This window comes from Macaca fascicularis, chromosome 5, assembly GCF_037993035.2.
Source record: "Macaca fascicularis isolate 582-1 chromosome 5, T2T-MFA8v1.1".
NCBI classification, from domain to species: domain Eukaryota; kingdom Metazoa; phylum Chordata; class Mammalia; order Primates; family Cercopithecidae; genus Macaca; species Macaca fascicularis.
Genome location: NC_088379.1, coordinates 16,611,947 through 16,633,589, shown reverse-complemented (window position 1 = coordinate 16,633,589; position 21,643 = coordinate 16,611,947). Strand labels below are relative to the sequence as shown.

Below are 21,643 nucleotides of genomic sequence, written 5' to 3'. Positions count from 1 at the left end.
GCAGGCAAAACTGGCTACGGAACAAGTTAGCCTGGGGAAGGGCTTCAGTAGAGGCATAAACAGAAAAAGTCAGGGTCCAGAGGGGGAGAGATCTCTGTTCTGTTTGTGGGGGAGGGGTCTGGGAAAGCTGTATTTTAAGTTAGTACTTGAAGGATGACAAAGATCTTGACGGTTTTCTGTGAGGTATGAAAAACCGCCAGTGTTGTATCTCTAGCTTCAGGAATTTTATTCCTATGCTGCAGAAAAATCCAGCTCGGCAGATGTGTAATTTAAGCATTTTCAAAGCCCATATAACCAGAGATCTGGGCTAATGGGAAAATAGTCATAACATTGCCACTAAATGCAATGACTTGATATATTTTGCTCAATTGCCCTTATTAATTATTCATTAATCATTTTTGCTTCCTGCACTAAAAAAATCTTGCTGCAGAATTTTACCCACACATATACACACCTAGTTTTTGGCCCTTGGCAGCCTTCCTAAGTGGAGAGTATTTTCCAGTTGTGGTTGTTGACATGTAGATTTTGAAATTCAACAACAATGGATGCATATAAGAGGGAGAGGAGACTGAGAAAGTATCCTCCATGACATGCAAAGATCAGTGTTTCTTACAAGGTGGTCCTGGCTGGGTGTGGTGGCTCATGCCTGTAATCCCAGCACTTTGGGAGGCTGAGCTGGGTGGATCACCTGAGGTCAGGAGTTCAAGACCAGCCTGGCCAACATGGTGAAACCCTGTCTCTACTAAAAATACAAAAATAAAGAAAAGGAAAGAAAAAAAAAATTAGCTGGGTGAAGTGGCACGCACTTGTAGTCCCAGTTACTCGGGAGGCTAAGGCAGGAGAATCGCTTGAACCCGGGAGGCAGAGATTGCAGTGAGCCAAGATCACATCACTGCACTCCAGTGTGGGTGACAGAGCAAGACTTCAACTAAAAAAAAAAAAAAAAAGGGGTCCCTAGAGCACTATTTTTGGATGAATGAATGTGGTATAAAAAAGGATTATGTGGTGTGTTTTTTGTCATTGTGCCAACTATCAATTTATCACCTCAGCTCCAAATTCACCCTTTTGTTACCAGCTCCACAGTGAAGCCTTAAGCATTGCTCTTTTGTAGCAAGCATGGCATTTAAGCTTTGTCAGTAGAGGAACACTGGAGAAACATTGCAGGAGGAGGGAGATTCTCTTCCTGCTGGCTGCAACCACACCTTTTCCAATAGGGTCTGAATCCCAACCTTGGGGAGGCCCCAACTTCCAAGTTTGCTTCTCCTTGGGTGTTCTTCCTTGGACCTGGAGTATTCTTCAGTGTTCTTTTCACATCTCTATAGTTACTCCCCTGTTGTTTTTATTTTATTTTATTTTTTTGTTTGAGATGGAGTCTCATTCTGTCACTCAGGCTGGAGTGCAGTGGTGCGATCTCGGCTCACTGCAAACTCTGCCTCCCGGGTTCAAGCGATTGTCCTGCCTTAGCCTCCTGAGTAGCTGGAATTACAGGCACCTGCCACCACGCCCAGCTAATTTTTGTATTTTTAGTAGAGACGAGGTTTTGCCATGTTGGCCAGGCTGGTCTCGAGCTTCTGACCTCAGGTGATCCACCAACCTTGGCCTCCCAAAGTGCTGGCATTATAGGCGTGAACCATTGCGCCTGGTCCCCTGTTATGTTTAATAAGGGTTTATCTTAAACTCCCCCTGTTCAAGTTATTGTATAGCTCCTGTCTCCTCATTGAACTTTAACTGATCGAGTCAGGATAGGTGTTAACAACGGTTCTCAAAATTTTATTATCAGGACCTCTTTCTACTCTTAACATTATTAAAGATCCCAAAGAGATTCTATTTGTCTAGGGTATATCTACTGATATTTACAATATTAGAAAGTAGAACTGAGACATTCAAAAAACAATAAAATTCCTGAAAAATGATAAATGAATTACATGTTAAAGAATATGGAAATATACCTACTTTTTCAATAAAAAGAGTATTAGTTAGAAGAATAGTATTGTTTTACAATTCTGCAAACAGCTTTCATGTCTGGCTTAATAAAAGATTAAGGATTATCATATCTGCTTCTGCAATCTGTTGTGATAGGTTGTTTAGCTTGAAATTTGTGAAGAATATCTAGCATCTCACAAATATGTAGTTGCATAGAGAAGAATATTTAAGTAGTCTTTTTAGATAATTGTGGGTATTCATCTTATACTGCACCAACATTCAAGTGGTAGTTTTTATGACATTGGCTGCAATGTGGAATCTAAAACTAAAATTCATTGATTTATCTTGCACTTTGAGTGACTTTGCACATGCATTGGTCACTGCGAAAATACTGGTTCATTGAGTTAGTAAGATCTAGATGTTGACACATTTTTTTGCTTTAAAAAATAATTTCAATAGATTTAGGGGTGTATATGTGCAGGTTTGTCATGTGGATTTATTACATGACACTGAGGTTTAGGGTGTGAATGATCTCATACCTAGATAGTAAGCATAATACCCAATAAGTAATTTTTCAGCCCCTGCCACCCTCCTTCTCTCCCCTCGCTAGTAGTCCCCAATGTCTATAATATGGTTATTATATCCATAATCTCATCTTGGATTGTATATACCCAAATCTCATCTTGAATTGTAATCCCCATAATCCTCACAATCCCAACCGTGTCAAGTGACAGACCAGGAGGAGGTAATTGAATCACAGGAGAGGTTTCTCCCATGCTGTTCTCGTGACAGTGAGTAAATTCTCATGAGAGCTGATGGTTTTATAAGAGGCTCCTCCCCCTTTATTTGGCACTTTTCCTTTCTGCTGCCTTGTGAAGAAGGTGCCTTACTTCTCAAGTTCTGCCATGATTTTAAGTTTCCTGAAGCCTTCCTGGCCATGCTGAACTGTGAGCCAATTAAACTTTTTTCTTTTATAAATTACCCAGTCTTGGGCAGTTCTTTATAGCCATGTGAAAACAGACTAATACAGTATATTGGTACTGCAGAGAGTGGGGTGCTGCTATAAAGATACCCCAAAATGTGGAAATGACTTTGGAACCGGGTAATAGGCAGAGGTTGGAACAGTTTAGAGGGCTGAGAAGAGGAGAGGAAGATGTGGGAAGGTTTGGAACTCCCTGGAGACTTGTTGAATGGCTTTGACCAAAATGCTGATAGTGATATGGACAATGAAGTCCAGGCTGAAGTGGTTTCGGATGGAGATGAGGAACTTGTTGAGAACTGGAATAAAGGTGATTCTTGCTGTGCTTTAGTAAAGAGACTGGTGGCATTTTGCCCCTGCCCTAGAGATCTGCAGAACTTTGAACTTAAGAGAGATGATTTAGAGTATCTGGGAGAAGAAATTTCTAAGCAACAAAGTGTTCCAGAGGTGACTTGGGTTCTTGTAAAAGCATTCTGTTTTATGCATTCACAAAGAGATGATTTGAAATTAGAACTTCTGTTTAAAAGGGAAGCAGGGCATAAAAGTTTAGAAAATTTACAGCCTAACGATGTGTTAGAAAATAAAAACCCAGGGCTGGGCGCGGTGGCTCATGCCTGTAATCCCAGCACTTTGGGAGGCCAAGGCGGGTGGATCACGAGGTCAGGAGATCGAGACTATCCTGGCTAACATGGTGAAACCCTGTCTCTACTAAAAAAAATTACAAAAAAAATTAGCCGGGCGTGGTGGCAGGTGCCTGTAGTCCCAGCTACTCAGGAGGCTGAGGCAGGATAATGGCGTGAACCCGGGAGGCAGAGCTTGCAGTGAGCTGAGATCGCACCACTGCACTCCAGCCCAGGAGACAGTGAGACTCTGCCTCAAAAAAAAAAAAAAAAGAAAAGAAAAAAACCCGTTTTCTGAGGAGAAATTCAAGCCAGCTGCAGAAATTTGCGTAAGTAATGAGGAGCCAAATATTAATCACCAAGAAAATGGGAAAATGTCTCCAGGGCATGTCAGAGGTCTTCATGGCAGCCCCTTTCATCACAGGCCCAGTGGCCTAGAAGGGAAAAATGGTTTTGTGGGGTGGGCCCAGGGCCTTGCTGCTTTGTGCAGTCTCAGAACTTGGTGCCCTGTGACCTAATTATGGCTAAAAGGGGCCAACATACAGCTCAAGCTGTTGCTTCAGAGGGGGAAAACTGCAAGCTTGGGAGGCTTACATGTGGTGTTGAGCCTACAGGTATACAGAAGTCAAGAACTGAGGTTTGGAAACCTGCATCTAGATTTCAGAGGATGTATGGAAATGCCTGGATGTCCAGGCAGAAATTTGCTGCAGGAGCAGAGCCCTCATGGAGAACCTCTCCTAGACTAGTGTGGAAGAGAAATGTGGGATTGGGGTCCCCACAGAGAGCCCCCACTGGTGCACTGCCTAGTGCAGCTGTGAGAAGAAGGCCATCGTCCTCCAGACCCCAGAACGGTAGTTCCACTGACAACTTGCACGGTGTGCTTGGAAAAGCCACAGATACTCAATGCCAGCCCATGAAGGTAGCTGGGAGTGGGGGTGCACCCTGCAAAGCAACAGGGGTAGAGCTGCCTAAGGCTGTGAGAGGCCACCTCTTGCATCAGTGTGACCTGGATGTGAGACATGGAGTCAAAGGAGATCATTTTGGAACTTTAAGATTTGACTGCCCCACTGGATTTTGGATTTGCATGGGGCCTGTAGCCCTTCATTTGGGCCAATTTCTCCCACTTGGAATGGGTGTATTTACCCAATGCCTGTACCCCCTTTGTATCTAGGAAGTAACTAACTTGCTTTTAATTTTGCAGGCTCATAGGTGGAAGGAACTTACTTCTCTCAGATGATACTTTGAACTTGGACTTTTCTGTTAGTGTTAGAGTGAGTTAAGACTTTGGGGGACTGTTGAAAAGGCATGATTGTGTTTTGAAATGTGAGGACATGAGATTTAGGAGGGACCAGGGATGAAATGATGTGGTTAGGCTTTGAGTCACCACCCAAATCTCATCTTGAATTGTAATCCCCATTATACCCACGTGTCAAGGGACAGACCAGGTGGAGGTAATTGAATCATGGGGGCAGTTTCTCCCATGCTGTTCTCATGATACTGAGTGAGTTCTCATGAGATCTGATGGTTTTATAAGAGGCTCTTCCCCCTTTACTCATCACTTCTCCTCCTTGCCACCTTGTGAAGAAGGTGCCTTGCTTCCCCTTTGCCTTCAGCCATGATTGTAAGTTTCCTGAGGCTTTCCCAGCCATGCTGAACTGTGAGTCAATTAAACCTCTTGCCTTTATAAATTACCCAGTTTCAGGCAGTTCTTTATAGCAGTGTGAAAACTGACTAATATAGTCTATTATTCCATGTCTATTATGTCCATGAATACCTGATGTTTAGCTCCCACTTATGAGACTGTGTGATATTTGATTTTCTCTTCCTGTGCTAATTCACTTAGGATAATGGCCTCTAGTTGCATTCATGTGGCTGCAAAGGATATGATTTTATCCTTTTTTCTGAGTGTGTAGTAGTCCATAGTGTCTATGTACTATATTTTCTTTACCCAATTCACCTTTGGTGGGCACCTAAGTTGATTCCATGTCTTTGCTATAGTAACAATGTTGCAATGAACATAAAGAGTGCATGTACCTTTTTTGTAGAACAGTTTATTTTCCTGTGGTTATATAATTAGATGTCTGGGTCAAATGGTAATTCTGTTTTAACTCCTTTGAGAAATCTCCAAACTGCTTTCCAAGTGGCTGAACTAAGTTACATTACCACCAACCGTATATAAGCATTTCCTTTTCTCTGCAGCTTTGCCAGCATTTGTTATTTTTTTTATGTTTTAGTAATAGCCATTCTGACTGGTGTGAGATGGTATCCCATTGTGGTTTTGATTTGCATTTCTCTGATGATTAATGATGTTGAGCAATTTTTGTATGCTAGTTGGCTGCTTGTATGTTTTCTTTTGAGAAGTGCTATCATGTCCTTTGTCCACTGTTTTTCTTTTTGACATAGGGTCTCACTCTGTCATACAGGCTGCAGTGCAATAGTGTGATCAGGGCTCACTGCAGCTTCAGCCTCCTGGGCTCAGGCAGTTCTCCCACCTCAGCCTCCCAAGTAGCTAAAAGTACGGGCACATGCCACCACACCTGGCTAATTTAAAAATATTCTTTCTTTTCTTTTTCTTCTCTTTTTCTTTTTCCTTTTTGGTAGAGATAGGATGTCACTATATTGCCCAGGCTGGTTTTGCCCACTTTTTAATGTGGCTATTTGGTTTTTTGCTTGTTGAATCACTTAAATTCTTTACAGATCCTGGACATTAAACCTTTGTTGGATACATGGTTTGCAAATATTTTCTCCCATTCTGTCGTTGTCTGTTTACTCTGTTGATAGTTTCTCTTGCTGTGCAGAAGCTCTTTAGTCTAATTAAATCCCACTTGTCAATTTTTGTTTTTGTTGCAGTTGCTTTTGAGGACTTAGCCATAAATTCTTTGCCAAGGCTAATGTTGAGAAGAGTATTTCCCAGGTTTTTGTCTGGGATTTTTATAGTTTGAGGTCTTATATTTAAATTCTTAAGTTAATTTTTTTGTATGTGGTAAAAGGTAGGGGTTCAATTTCATTTTCCTGAATATGGCTACCTAGTTATGTCAGTATTGCTTATTGAATAGGGAGTCCTTTCCCCATTGTTTATTTTTGTGGTGTCTGTAGAAGATCATATGGTTGTAGGCATGTGGCTTTATTTCTGGGTTCTCTATTCTGCTCCATTGGTCTATGTGTGTGTGTTTGTACCCTGCAGTATCATGCTCTTTTGGTTACTGTAGTGGTATAGCGTAGTTTAACAACAGGTAATGTGAAGCCTCCAGGTTTTTTTTTTTTTTTGGCTGTTTGGACTCTTTTCTGGTTCCACATGAATTTTAGAATAGTTTTTTTTTTTTTTTTTTCTAATTCTGTGAAAAATGATGTTGGTAGTTTGATAGGGATAGCATTGAATCTATAGATTGCTTTGGGTAGCATTACCATTTTAATGGTATTGAGTCTTCCAGTGCATAAGTATGGAATGTTTTTCCATTTGTTTGTATCATCTATAATTTCTTTCAGCAGTGTTTTGTATTTCTTCTTGTGGAGATCTTTCATCTCCTTGGTTGGATGTATTCCTGGGTATTTATTTTATTTTATTATTTTATTTGTGACTATTGTGTATGAGATTGTGTTCTTGTTTGGCTCTCAGCTTGAACATTATTGGTGTATAGAAATGCTACTGATTTTTGTACACTGATTTTATATCCTGATTTACCAAAATCCCTTTTTCAGTTCTAGGGGCCTTTTCGTGGAGTTCTTAGGTTTTCTGGGTATAGAATCATATTGCCGGAGAAGAAAGATAATGTGACTTCTTCTTTTTCTATTTGGATGCCTTTTCTTTCCTTTTTTTTGCCTGAGTGCTCTTGCTAAGACTTGCAGTACTATGCTGAATAGGAGTGTGAGAGTGGGCATTCTTGTCTTACTCTTGTTCTTAAGGTGAATGCTTCCAGCTTTTGCCCATTCAGCGTGATGTTGGCTGTCAGTCTGTCATAGATGTTTCTTATTATTTTGAGGTATGCTTCTTTGAAGCCTAATTTGTTGTGGCACATTTTCTTTTCTTTGTTTTTTTTTTGTTTTTGTTTTTTTTTTTTTTTGAGATGGAGTCTCGCTCTGTTGCCCAAGCTGGAAGCTGGAGTGCAGTGGTACAATCTTGGCTCAGTGGTACAACCTCTGCCTCCCAGGTTCAAGTGATTTCCCTACCTTAGCCTCCCTGTAGCTGAGATTACAGGCACGCGCTACCATGCCCAGCTGATTTTTGTATTTTTAGTAGAGACAAGGGTTCGCCATGTTTGCCAGGCTGGTCTCGATCTCCTGACCTCAAGTGATCCATCCACCTTGGCCTCCCAAAGTTCTGGGATTACGTGTGTGAGCCACCATGCTTGGCCCACATTTTCTTATATAATATGAAAAAATCCACATTCATTCACATTACCACTGATCTCATTAGGAAAAAATTATTTAAGTATTAGCAGCTGCCAAGCTCACAGTGTCAGATAAAAGTTTTCCAAAATGCTAAGATTCACTTGAAAATCTGAAGTTTATCATTAGCAAGAATATGTTTGCCAGATAATTAAGTCTGAATAACTGTAATTTGTCTGTCAGTCATCCTTATAAATAAGAAATTTTTTAAAAATGGAAAAGTAGCTAATTCAGTTTGTAGCTCAAACAATCATAAGTATTTTTCTCATGACAAACCACAGTATTTTGGTATGTAGTGAAAGAGCTTTATGTCTACATTATATTTCATCACAAAGAATATTAAGAAGATGTGTACTCAAAAGTGAGATTTAAAAAAATTAGTCTTTTTTTTCTGTTGCATTAAGTGATAAGGCAAAACTTACATTTTATTTATTTATTATTGATTTTATTTTTTAATTTTTGGGGACAAGGTTTTGCTCTGTCACTCAGGCTGGAGTGCAGGGGCATAATCATGTTTCACTGCACCTCAAGCTTCCAGGCTCAAATGATCCTCCCACCTCAGTGTCCCAAGTAGCTGTGACTGCAGTGATGCACCACCATGCCTAATGTTTTATTTATTAAAGAGATGGGGTCTTGCTATGTTGCCCAGGGTGGTCTCAAACTCTTGGGCTCAAGCTATCTTTCTGCCTTGGCTTCCCAAGGTGCTGAGATTACAGGCATGTACCACAGTTCCTGGCAAGAACTTTTGCATTTAAAAAAAGCTATGACTGCATGGGGGTGAAAACTACAATGGCTATTAAGTACAGTTTGGTAATCTACTATGATTTGTGACAAGGACTAGACATTTTACCCATTGCTATAGTTTGGATATTTGACCCTCCAACCCTCATAATGCAAATTCGATCCCCAGTGTTGGAGGTGGGGTGCAGTAAAGGTGTTTGGGTCACAAGGGTGGATTCCTCATGAATAAGTTAAGGCCTTCCTTGGGTGGGAGGTGAATGACTTCTCACTCTGTTAGCTCCTGAGAGAGCTGGTTATTTATAGAAAGCTTAGAACCTCCCCTCTCTTTTGCTTCCTGGCTACGTGATCTCTGCACAAGCCAGCTCCCCTTCTCCTTCCACCATGAGTAGAAGCAGCCTGAGACCCTCACCAGCAGATGCTGGTGTCATGCTTCTTGTACAGCCTGAAGAACCATGAGCCAAATATACCTTTTCTTCTTTGTAAATTACCTAGTCTCAGATACTCTTTCATGGCAACACAAATGTATGGAGACCCCCCATTACTTTTACATCATTCATGTAAATGTCAACATGATGAAAAAGGCAAACAATGTCCCAGTATTATTAACTGCAAACATAGTTTTGGCTGGGCACAGTGGCTCATGTCTATAACCTCAGCACTTTGGGAGGCCGAATGGGTGGATCAACTGAGGTCAGGAGTTCAAGACCAGCCTGGCCAACATGGTGAAACTAAAATACAAAACCTAAAAATACAAACTAAAAGTACAAAAATCAGCCGGGTGTGGTGGTGCGTACCTGTAATCCCACTTACTGGGGAGGCTGAGGCAGGGGAATCACTTGAACCCAGGAGGTGGAGGTTGCAGTGAGCAGAGATTGTACCATTGCACTCCAACCTGGGCCACAGAGTGAGACTCCATATCAAACAAAACAAAACAGAAACAAGTTTTGACTTAATGGATACCATGAAAGGGTCTGAGGACCCACAGGAGTTTGAAGACTGCACTTTGAGAACTGCCAGGCTAGTTATGCTGTGATGACAAATGACGTTGGAACTTCAGTGGCTTAAACAACAAGGACCTATTTTTTATGCATACAACCTGTTCATGGTGCCATGACTGCAAGTTTGTTCTACATCATCTTCACTCCGGGACTCTGTATGTGGACTAGGCTGCTTCTGGAATATTGATGACTGCCATGGCAGAGGGAAAGAGACAAGAGGAGACGTGAGCTGACTCTTAAAGCTTTGCCAGACATGACAACAGGAAGTGATATGAATCACTTCTGCCCTTTCACTTGAGTTCATCAGTGTAGAAATGTATATTCTTCTTTTAGTGAGAGAAACCAGAAGCACGGCAAACAGTGTACAACCTAACGCAGTAGTCATAGAAGATTAGAAAACGACTGGGCGCAGTGGCTCACGCCTGTAATCCCAGCACTTTGGGAGGCCGAGGCAGGTGGATCACGAGGTCAGGAGTTCGAGACCAGCCTGACCAACATGGTGAAACCCTGTTTCTACTAAAAATACAAATATTTGGCCGAGTGTAGTGACACACACCTGTAATCCCAGCTACTCAGGAGGCTGAGGCAGGAGAGTCACTTGAACCTGGGAGACAGAGGTCGCAGTGAACCGAGATCGCGCCACTGCACTCCAGCCTGGTGACAGGGCGAGACTCCGTCTCCAAAAGAAAAAGAAAAAAAAAAAAAAGATTAGAAAACACTGCATAAAACACTCCTTTCCTAGAAATTCACAATAAACAAAGGCATAAAAAGACATGAGGAAATCCTGCAGTAAGGAAACACTGTGCACTTGGTTTAATTAAGGATAGGGCTACTGAGAGGAAATTTTAGATTTAAGATCTGATGCTCACTGCCCCCTTCCTGTTTGACCCTTTGCTGGTCCTGGGCGGAGAAAAAGGCAGCCTCGACCAATCCTTTCCCATGTACTCAACAACAGGTTAAAGAACATTGGGATCATTACTCAGTAACTGGCCAATTGGGCTCAGTGACTGACCAAATGAGACTCTCTTCAAGACTTCCCTTATTATTACCCACTCCTATGCTGGTGCACAAGGACGCTGGATGGATTCGCTTGTGTACTCAAAGAGTGTTACTGATACAGAAGCGGGGAAGGGAAGTGCTGAGAAGGGAAGGGCGTGGTCTTGGCTAGGGCTCCACTCCTGGGCCCCATGCCCATGGACCTAGATGACGAGAGTCATTTCTGTTTTCCTGCCCAAATGTTGCATTTCCCAAGACCACCCTGGGCTGCCACACCCCCATCTGGTGCCTATAAACCCCCCTGAGACCCTAGCAGGCAGAGACACATGTGGCTGGAAGTAAAGAGGAACACATTGGCGGAAGAACACCCAAGTGGTTGGATGTTGAGAGGTCGATGAGGGGAGCACACCTAAGAAAGAGCACACCAGCTGGCTGTCGACCGGTGGAACGGCTCAGAGTTTGGATGGGATGGTTGGAGGAGAGCCTAGGCCACTGAGCTGCCTGACTCTGGGAATAAAACCACTTTCTCACTCCATCACCCTTCTGGCTCCCCCATCTGCTGAGAGCTACTCGCACTCAATAAAACGTTGCACTCATTCTCCAAGCCCACGTGTCCTCCCGTTCTTCCAGTACACCAAGGCAAGAAATCCCGGGATACAGAAAGCCCTCTGTTCTCATGATACAGCAGGGGGGTCTAATTGAGCTGACTAACACAAGCCACCTACAAATGGCTAAACTAAAAGACCACCCTGTAACACATGCCCATTGAGGCCTCAGGAGCTGTAAACATTCAACTCTATAAACACTGCTAGAGGTTGGGGACCCACCAGCCCATCTGCATGCTCCCCCTAGGGGTTTGAGCAGTGGGGCACCGAAGAAGTGAGCCACTCATCACATGCCCTGCGAGGGGGATAAGGGAACTTTTCCCGTTTCAACACCAAAACAAAGATTCGCCAGCATCACAGTTTGGGGTACTCCACTGGTGAGAGTGAATCTGAGCAGAAGGTGAGTATCAAACCTGTGTCAGAAGAGGTCCCAAGTTTCTGAGAGGGGCTCATCTTGGGACATTATTGTCCCCTGACCTGTTAGGGGTCACCACCTGCTGGTACCTAGAAGTCATCATAATTGTCTTTAACTATTTGGGACTCTCTTGAGAGGCCTCAACACTCAATCATTTTCTTTGTTGGTTAGACTCTGATCATAATAAATCTTGTGTATTGCCTATAGCCCAATTAAATCTTACTTTCATTCTAAATCCAAATTAAATTTCACTCCCATGCTGGCTGTTTTTTTTCTCATAGCTCTCTGCATCTTTTTTTTGTTTTCTTTTGTTTTGTTTTGCATTGCACTTACCACACTGTTATTATCTCCATATCTGTGTGACTATTTTCTATATGTCTCTAAAAGCTCCACGATGGCAGAGGCCATGTCTGTGCCTAGCTCAGTGCCTGATGTGTGTAGATTATCAATAAATATTCATTGAATGAATAAATGAGCAAATGAATGGAAGTCTACTCAGGAAGTGAGAGTTCTCTTTTGTAGATTTCCGTGGCATTTACTGTCTATACCATTTCAGTGACATTTACAATTGATTACTATCATCCTAATAAGTGGGCAATATATTGTTAGAAAACAAAACCCTGACCTTTGCAGATGGTGAAGGGATATTTGATAGCACAACCCAGTAAGTAATAATAGATTTGGTTTTTTTTTCATTTCAAAAGTTGAGAAACTTAAGAACAGTTTGGAAAGTGTTCTCTTTTTACTAAAACCCATTGTTGATGTAGTCCTTGACCTGACAGCTGAGAGAAAGAGGCTGCAGCAGCAGGAAATTTTACGGAGTATGAGTGGAGAAATATGAGCCTCCATAAGTTCCACCAAGGCACAGATCTATGAGGTATCAAATGAGGGGTAATAAAAACTACAGCTTAGAAATGTAGATGACGATGAAGCCTTTGAGCAGTGGCAGAGAAACAGAGAGTGCTCCTCAATTAGCCAGTGAAACATGGTGCAAGGTAGCCTGACATGCCAGTAAACAGGGAACTTCAAAGAACACACGCAACTGGATCAGGACTGGAACATTTCTTTCCCTAAAGATCCAGTAGTTCTCTAATGAGGGAAACTGCAGTTAAAGCCAGAATCACACTGCTATGGTTTCACTGTGTCCCCCAAAAGTTCATGTGTTGGAAACTTAATCCCCAATGCAACAGCATTGGGAGGTGGAGCCTAAGAAGCAGTGATTGGGTCATGAGGGTGGAGCCCTCATGGATGTATTAATGTCCTTCTTGCAGAGGCGGGTTAGTTATCACATGAGTGAGTTATTATAAAGCGAGTCTAGCTCCCATGCTTTCTCTATCTCATGCACTCAACTCTGCCTTTAAATTCCTTAAAAGCCAAAGATCTTTTCTTCTTCTTTGTTTTTATTTTGCATGGCATCCAGGAGAGTGGAGAGTTACTTGGGTTCAATAAGTGCTACACACACACACACACACACACACACACACACATACACACACACACGATTCAAAGTTCTGAATATTTCTCCTCATTACCTCATTTATTTATATTTCAATAGCTTTTGGGGTACAAGTGGTTTTTGGTTACATGGATGGATTATCTAGTGGTGAATTCTAAGATTTTAGTGCACCTGTGTCACCCGAGTAGTGTACATTGTACCTAATATGTAGTTTTTTATTCCTAGTTCCCCTCCCACCTTCTCCCTTCCGAGTCCCTAACGTCCATTATGTCACTCTGTATGCCTTTTCATACTCATAGCTTAGCTTCCACTTAGAAGTGAGAACATACAGTTTTTGGTTTTTCATTTCTGTGTTATTTCACTTAGAACAATGTCTTCTAGCTCCATCTAAGTTGCTGCAAAAGACATTATTTCATTCCTTTTACTGGCTGAGTAGTATTCCGTGGTGTATCTATACCACATTTTCTTTATCCATTTAATAGTTGATGGCCACTTAGGTTGGTTCCACACCTGTGCAATTGTGAATTGTGCTGCTATGAACACATGTGTGCAAGTGTCTTTTTCATATAATGACTTCTTTTTCTCTGGGTAGATCCCCAGTAGCTGGATTGCTGGATCAAATGGTAGATCTACGTTTTGCTCTTTGAGGAATCTCCATACTGCTTTCCATAGAGGTTGTACTAATTTACAGTCCCACAAGCAGTGTATAAGCATTCCCTTTTTCCCGCATCCACGCCAACATCTATTGTTTCCTGACTTTTTAATAGTCACCATTCTTGCAGGAGTAAGGTGGTATCTCATTGTGGTTTTGATTTGCATTTCCCTGATGATTAGAGATGTTGAACATTTTTTCATGTTTGTTGGGCATTTATTTATCTTCTTTTGAGAATTGTCTATTCATGTCCTTTGCCCATTTTTAAATGGGATTATTATTATTTTTTTCTTGCTGATTTGTTTGAGTTTCTTGCAGATTCTGGATCCTTGGCTGGATGTGTAGTTTGCAAATATTTTCTCTGTGGGTTGTCTGTTTACTCTGCTGGTTATTTCTTTTGCTGTGCAGACGCTTTTTCATTAATTAGGTCCCCTTTATATATTTTTGGTTTTGTTGCATTTGCTTATGGGGGTCTTTGCCATGCATTCTTTGCCTAGCCTGATGTCTAGGAGAGTTTTTTCCATTTCATCTTCTAGAATTTTTATAGTTTGAGGTCTTATATTTAAGTCTTTGATCCATCTTGAGTTGATTTTTATGTAAGGTGAGAGATGAGGATCCAGTTTAATTCTTGTGGCTTGTCAGTTTTTCCAGCACCATTTATTAAATAAGGTGTCAATTCCCCAATTTGTGCTTTTGTATGCATTGTCAAAGATCAGTTGGCTGGACATATTTGACTCTATATCTGGGTTCTCTATTCTGTTCCATTAGTTTATGTGCTTACTTTTATACCAGTACTGTGCTATTTTGATAACTATAGCATTGTAGTATAATTTGAAGTTCAGTAATGTGATGCCTCCAGATTTGTTCTTTTTGCTTAGTATTGCCATTGCTATTTGGGTTCTTTTTTGATTCCATATAAATTTTAGAATGTTTTTTTTAGTTCTGTAAAAAATGCTGTTGGTATTTTGATGGGAATTGCGTTGAATCCGTAGACTGCTTTGGGCAGTATGGTCATTTTCATAATATTGATTCTTCCAGTCTATGAGCACGGGATGGATTTCCATTTGTTTGGGTCATCTATGATTTCTTTCAGCAGTGTTTTGTAGTTTACAGAGATCTTCCACCTCCTTGGTTAAGTGTATTCTCAGGTATTTTACTTCAGTTTTTTTTTTTTGAGATGGAGTCTTGTTCTGTCAGGCTGGAGTGCAGTGGTGAGATCTCAGCTCACTGCAACCTCTGCCTGCCGAGTTCAAGCAGTTCTCCTGCCTCAGCCTCTCAGGTAGCTGGGACTAGAGGCGCGTGCCACCACGCCTGGCTAATTTTTGTATTTTTAGCAGAGACGGGGTTTCACCATGTTGACCAGGATGGTCTCGATCTCTTGACCTCGTGATCCACCCACCTCGGCCTCCCAAAGTGCTGGGATTACAGGCGGGAGACATTGTGCCAGGCCTACATTACTTTCTTACTTTATTTTTCAGCTGCTGTAAAAAGGGATTGAGCTCTTGATTTGATTCTCAGCTTGGTTGTTGTTGGTGTATAGCAGTGATACTGACTTGTATACATTGATTTTGTAACCTGATCCTTTACTGAATTCATTCATCAAATCTAAGATTATTTGGGGGAGTCTTTAGGATTTTCTAGATATACAATCATCTCATCTGCAAACAGCGATAGTTTGACTTCCTCCTTTCCAATTTGGATGCCCTTTATTTTTCTCTTGCCTAATTAACTCTGGCTAGAACTTCCAGAACTATGTTGAACAGGAGTGGTGAAAGTGGGAATCCTTGTCTTGTTCCTGTTCTAATGGGGAATGCTTTCAACTTTTCCCCATTCAGGATGATGTTGGCTGTAGGTTTGTTATATATGGCTTTTATTACTTTGAGGTTGGTCCCTTCTATATCTAGCTTGTTGAGAGTTTTTATCATAAAGGGATGCTGGATTTCAAATGCTTTCTCTGCATCTGTTAGATGATCATATGTTTATGTGATGTGTTACATTTATTGACTTGTGTATGTTAAACCATCCCTGCTAGGTAAATATTTGAGATTTGTTGACCAGCAGATCATCTCTTTGTCCTTTTCAACTGCTCAAGCCTTTAAAATGGGCCTGGAGTGATAGCTGCACTATGAAAAGCACTGTGTACATCATAAGATGGCTTAACAAACGCGTTTTCATTCCTGTCTTGGGCCTTGCTCAGGCAGTAATCCCAGCTGAGTGTAATCCCAGCTACTCGGGAGGCTGAGGCGGGAGAATTGCATGAACCCAGGAGGTGGAGGTTGCAGTGAGCCAAGATGGTGCCATTGCACTGCAGCCTGGGCAACTGAGCTAGACTCCATCTCAAAAAAAAAAAAAAAAAAAAAAAAAAAATTCCCAGCAAAAGATCTGGAGCTGATTCTTACTGGTTCAACAAGAGTCATGTGTTCAACTTGGAACCAATCATTGTGGCCAGGAGGCTGCAGAGCTCTGATAGGTCAGGCTAGGAGGCGCCTGTCTCTCTGATGATCATGTGCTCTGGTTTGTAGGAGAGGGTCTAAGTTTGTGCCTGTTGTCTTTCTTGGGTGGCTTAGCATTTACCCTGATTTCTTTATTTTTAATAAAATGTTATTAATAGTGACATTAAAAATACATGGAAATGGGTTTGGTAGACCCCTACTTTGTATTTCCACCTTTTGCCATAGACGACTCCGGTCATATGAGAGAAACATGTAGTGAAGACGCTTGAGTTTAGTCCGTAGTTAAATCTAAAAGTCATCCAGCCGTGATGACTCTCTTGTCTGGACCCTGGCATAAAATAACTAATACCTGTTCTCAAGGGCAGTAAGCTGGATGCTTAGGGAAGAGCAGCTTGGGCTTGCAAATTCTTTTGGTCTTGGGCGGTAGTACACGTTATATTCTCTATGCCGTGCACTCATTTCCTCCAAATGGCTTGCATTATAATAGAAAATAATCTGAATGTTCTTGCCACAGTGCTTTTGTCAATTACTGTGTGGTGAAATCTGCAACTATTTGTTTCATTGTTTAGTAATATTTTTTCTATTTTGCAATGACTTTTAATATTATTTTAACATCAGTGAGTTAAAAAATGTGCTTGTTTGTTGAAAAATTAACGAACGAATGTTAATTTCTCAAGAAAGCTGATCATAGGCCGAGTGCAGTGGCTCATGCCTGTAATCCTAGCATTTTGGGAGGCCGAGGCAGGTGGATCACTTGAGATCAGGAGTTCAAGATCAGCTTGGCCAACATGGTGAAACCCCGTCTCCACTAAAAATACAAAAATTAGATGGGCATTGGTGGCGCGTGCCTGTAAACCCAGCTACTCAGGAGGCTGAGGCACGGGAATTACTTGAACTTGGAAGGTGGAGGTTGCAGTGGGCCGAAATTGCGCCACTGCATTCCAGCCTGGGGAACTGAGTGAGACTCAGTCTCAAAAAAACAAAACAAAACAAATGACAAAAAACCACAAAAACAAACAAACAAAAAAAACCCACAAGAAAGTTGATGATAAAGGTTAACTTGTACAAGATATTTATTGACTTTATCATAGCTTTATCATAGGTATGGGAGAGGGCATAATATTTTCACTAACCACTTGAAAACTAGAAGGCACAAGTCTATGGGAGCATCAGGATCTACTTCCAGTGTTGGTAGTTATTTTAAGATTGTGACTTACAATGATAAATTAACACGTGCCATGGCCATAGGTGCTTTTGTCTATCCCTCTGTGAATCACGACTCTTCCTTTTTTTTTTTTTTTTTTTTTTTTGAGACAAGAGCCTTGCTCTGTTGCCCAGGTTGGAGTGCAGTGGCCTGATCTTGGCTCACTGCAAGCTCTGCTTCCCGGGTTCATGCCATTCTCCCGCCTCAGCCTCCTGGGTAGCTGGGACCACATGTGCCCGCCACCACACCTGGCTAATTTTGTTTTTGTATTTTTAATAGAGATGGGGTTTCACAGTGTTAGCCAGGATGGTCTTGATCTCCTGACCTCGTGATCCACCCGCCTTGGCTTCCCAAAATGCTGGGATTACAGGTGTGAGCCACCGCACCTGGCCGAATTATGACTCTTCTTCTAGATCAAGTGACTGCTCTTCTAAATTCAGTTTGCTCATTGTTTATACCAAGTTTTCTTGTGCAATACAAAAAGTAATACGATAGCTGTTAGTGTGTTGTCTCCATTAAAAAGAAATTTGCAGACAGTTAAATGGGTGCCAGCTTTATATCCATGTTCTGAGATGGTTCAGATAGAAAAGTTAACTTCTAGAATTAGTTAATATCTATATGGGTTTACATTGTTCACCCAATTATTGAAAACAAACTAAATTTGGAAATTTGTTCTATTAATGGTGAAACATTTGACATTATTATGGATGTTGTAGATTAAGTTAGAAAGATCAACATTGAAGATAAAATTATTTAGGGTAATAAATACATTTACAATTTTTGGAAAAACATGATGTCAGGGTAAAACAACTTTTGAAAACTAAATTTGAAACCTATCAAGGAAAATTGTACATGGAATTGGTTGTACTATACACATAATTCAGAAATGCATCCGAATAGGCTGTGATATTCTATGGATCAAAATAGAGCTTTCCTGTCAATTGTATATAATTTTTAAACATATGCATAATGACAAAACTGCAAAATTTTTGTAATTAAGCTGATGTTGGATTTAAAGAAATCTCTTCAGGCTGCTGGAATTTGAGAAGCCTTTTATAATACTTGGGCACCTTCTTAAGCCACAGCTCAGCAAAGAGGACTTGTTCAGTTCGAGCACCAAGATCATGAATCCCAGCTGCAAGAAGCTGAATATGTTCGAGAGTAGCTCTTCCAGGCACTTCTGAAGCTGGAGATGAACCTCAGGCTCAGTTCAGGGAGCTGAATATCATGGCAGCCAAGTAAATTGAAGTTGGTGGTGGTCAGAAAGCTATCATCATCTTTATTCCTGTTCCTCAACTGAGTGTTTCCAGAAAATCCACATCTGGCTAGTACATGAACTGGAGAAAAAGTTCAGTGGGGAAGAATGTTGTTTTTATTATTCAGAGGAGAATTCTGCCTAAGGCAACTCAAAAAAGCCATACAGAAAATAAGCAAAAGTGTCCCGGGAGTCGTACTCCGACAGCGATGCATATTCCCCTCCTTGAGGACTTGGTTTTCCCAAGTGAAATTGTGCACAAGAGAATCTGCCTGAAACTGGATGGCAGCCGGCTCATGAAGGTTCATTCAGACAAACACAGCAGAACACTGTGGAACACAGAGTTGAGACTTTTTCTGGTGTCTATAAGAAGCTCACTGGCAAGGATGTTAATTTTGAATTCCAAGAGTTTTCAGTTGTAAACAAAAAAGACTAAAGTATATCCACAGTAAACAAACAAACCAAAAAAACTCTTCTTCAGCCTGGCATACTTTTTTCCTTACTACTTATCAACAATTAGATATGGGAAATGTTTGAATCTACAGATAAGAGAGTCTATTCAAGCTTTCAACCAGTGTCATAGTGCATGCAGTTTTATGAAAATATTAAAAATGATCATTAATTCTTCAGAAAATACCCTTGACATTGTACTAGAGACAGATATGGTTAAGAAACTGATTGGGCCGGCCATGGTGGCTCACATCTGTAATCCCAGCACTTTGGGAGTCCAAGATGGGAGGATTGCTTGAGCTGAGGAGCTCTAGACCAGCCTGAGAAACATAGTGAGATCCCATCTCTATATATACACACACACAGTTAGCCGAATGTGGTGGTATGTACCTGTAGTCTCAGCTATTCAGGAGGCTGAGGTGGGAGGAATGCTTGAGACTAAGATTGAGGCTGCAGTGAGCCATGATCGGGCCCCTGCAGTCCAGCCTGGGTAACAGAGTGAGATCTTGTATCGAAAAAAAAAAAAAAAAGAAAGAAATTGATTGAAATACCTAATGATGTGTGAAGAATAATTATTTTGCTTATTTTTAATTTTCAGAAAATCAATATAAATAAAATTTGATGTCCCTCTTCCCCACCTCATATTTTACTCTAATGGTTGTGCATATGTTTTATTTTTTGGAAAAAATGTATTTTTGAAAATAGTTTTTGAAGAGGACTTTTCATAGGCCCATCCGTTTAATAAAATCAATTTATTGGTCACTACATAGTTCAAAAATTACATAATTACGATTTTAAAAACATTTATTCTCACAATGCCATAAGTTTGAAGATAAATTATATGGTCATTCTAGGGATGAGAGTGATCAGTTCCACTGGATATCTACAAGCTGACAGTGAGGCATGAGGAACTCTGCAAAGGGAAGTAAAGATGATGGAATGGATGCTGGGCAGGCAAGACCAACTGTGTCTACTGGTACCCAAGTACCAGATCAGAACTGGGGTTTTCTTACCTACCTGTGATGATCCAATACTGAATTTCATTTTCCATTCTCCCTGATAACTTTTAAGTTATAACATTCCTTCCCCTTGTCCCTTGGTTCACCAGCTCCTCCATGCAGCTCCGAACAGCACAGCTTCCCAACTTCCCTTAATCCCCTGATAGAAGCCGAGAGACAGTTCTTTTTAAACATTTCTAAAAGCTGCAACATGCTCACTCTCAATTCCCTCCAAAACAAATTCAGAAGGCTGAAATCATTGTTCTCAGCAAATTGGGTGAAAATGGAGCAAAGGCAGAAGCTTTCAAACAAAGCCTCAGGAAAAATGAGAAGAGACTGTAGAATACTGAATATGTAAGTAGAACTCTGTATTTCACACACTTCTCCCAGTCTCCAACCCTGAAGCTTGTGTTTGTTTTTTTTTTTTCATAGTTGTAGTTGCCAAAGCAAAGCAATCACTCCATTAATTATAAAGTAAGGGAAAAAATGGGTGTCGATCTTAACTAGTTCCCTTTTACTTGTTGAGTATTAATTGAAAGTTATTCTTCTGAAGACACTTAATTCTTTGGAGGCACTGTAGAAAATAATGTTTAAATATTCATTCAGAGTTAAGTGAACTCAGAGTTGAGCTTTTATAAACAGGATATTTTAAAATTGGAACTGGATTTTATGTAAGTGACAAAATGATTTCTGAGTTCTCTTTAGTTCTCATGGTTCAAGAACTCACTTGCTGATGTGCATGTCTAGGGTGGTCAGAGTATTTGTCCAATTAGTGCAAAGACAACGTGCTGCTCCCTTACCCAGAAATGCCCCTTGTAAAAGCAACATCCATTCATTCATTCATTCATTGATTCAATCACTCCTGGGCACTGGGATCTTGACTGTAATACTGTTGGACACCAACTGAGATCTAAAAATTATCTGGGTATAAGAATAATTTTGGCTAATGCTTATATAGTGCTGACTATATACAATATATTGTTTGGAATGCTTTATGCACATTAACTAATTTAATACTCAAACAGATTATTAGAGGGATACAATCATCATCATCATCTCCACTTTACAGTAGAGGAAACTGAGGTATAGACAAGAGAAATAACTTGCCCAGGTCGCTCATCTGGTGAGCAGCACAAGATTTGGACCCAGGCAACCTAGCTTTAGAGTCTGTGCTCCTGACTGCTAGTCTATAGTGTTGCTATCAAAAATATTTTTTTCTGTTTACAGAAATATGTAAGGCGTCCTTTGGTGACTATAAAATAGTTCAGTTGAGAATGTCTATACTCACACATTGGAATAATAACTGGATACAGCTAGTATAAGCATACTTTTGTGCAAGAGATATGATACAGTGGGCCTTTGATATTTATCTACAATTCATTTTTAAAAGAATTGGTAAAAACCTTTATGTGGAAACAGCCAAACCTCTGTTCAGTTCAGTTCTGGATTGTTTTAAATTGTTTAAATTGTTAAAATTACTTTTACTTTTTTAGTGGGTTTCATGTATGTTTA

General features: G+C 40.8%; 1 pseudogene; it reads left to right on the top strand.

Annotated features, from left to right (window-relative positions):
- The first annotated feature begins 11,538 nt into the window (after nucleotides 1–11,538).
- On the top strand, nucleotides 11,539–19,812 carry LOC102132664 (small ribosomal subunit protein eS7-like; annotated as a pseudogene).
- The last annotated feature ends 1,831 nt before the right edge of the window (nucleotides 19,813–21,643 follow it).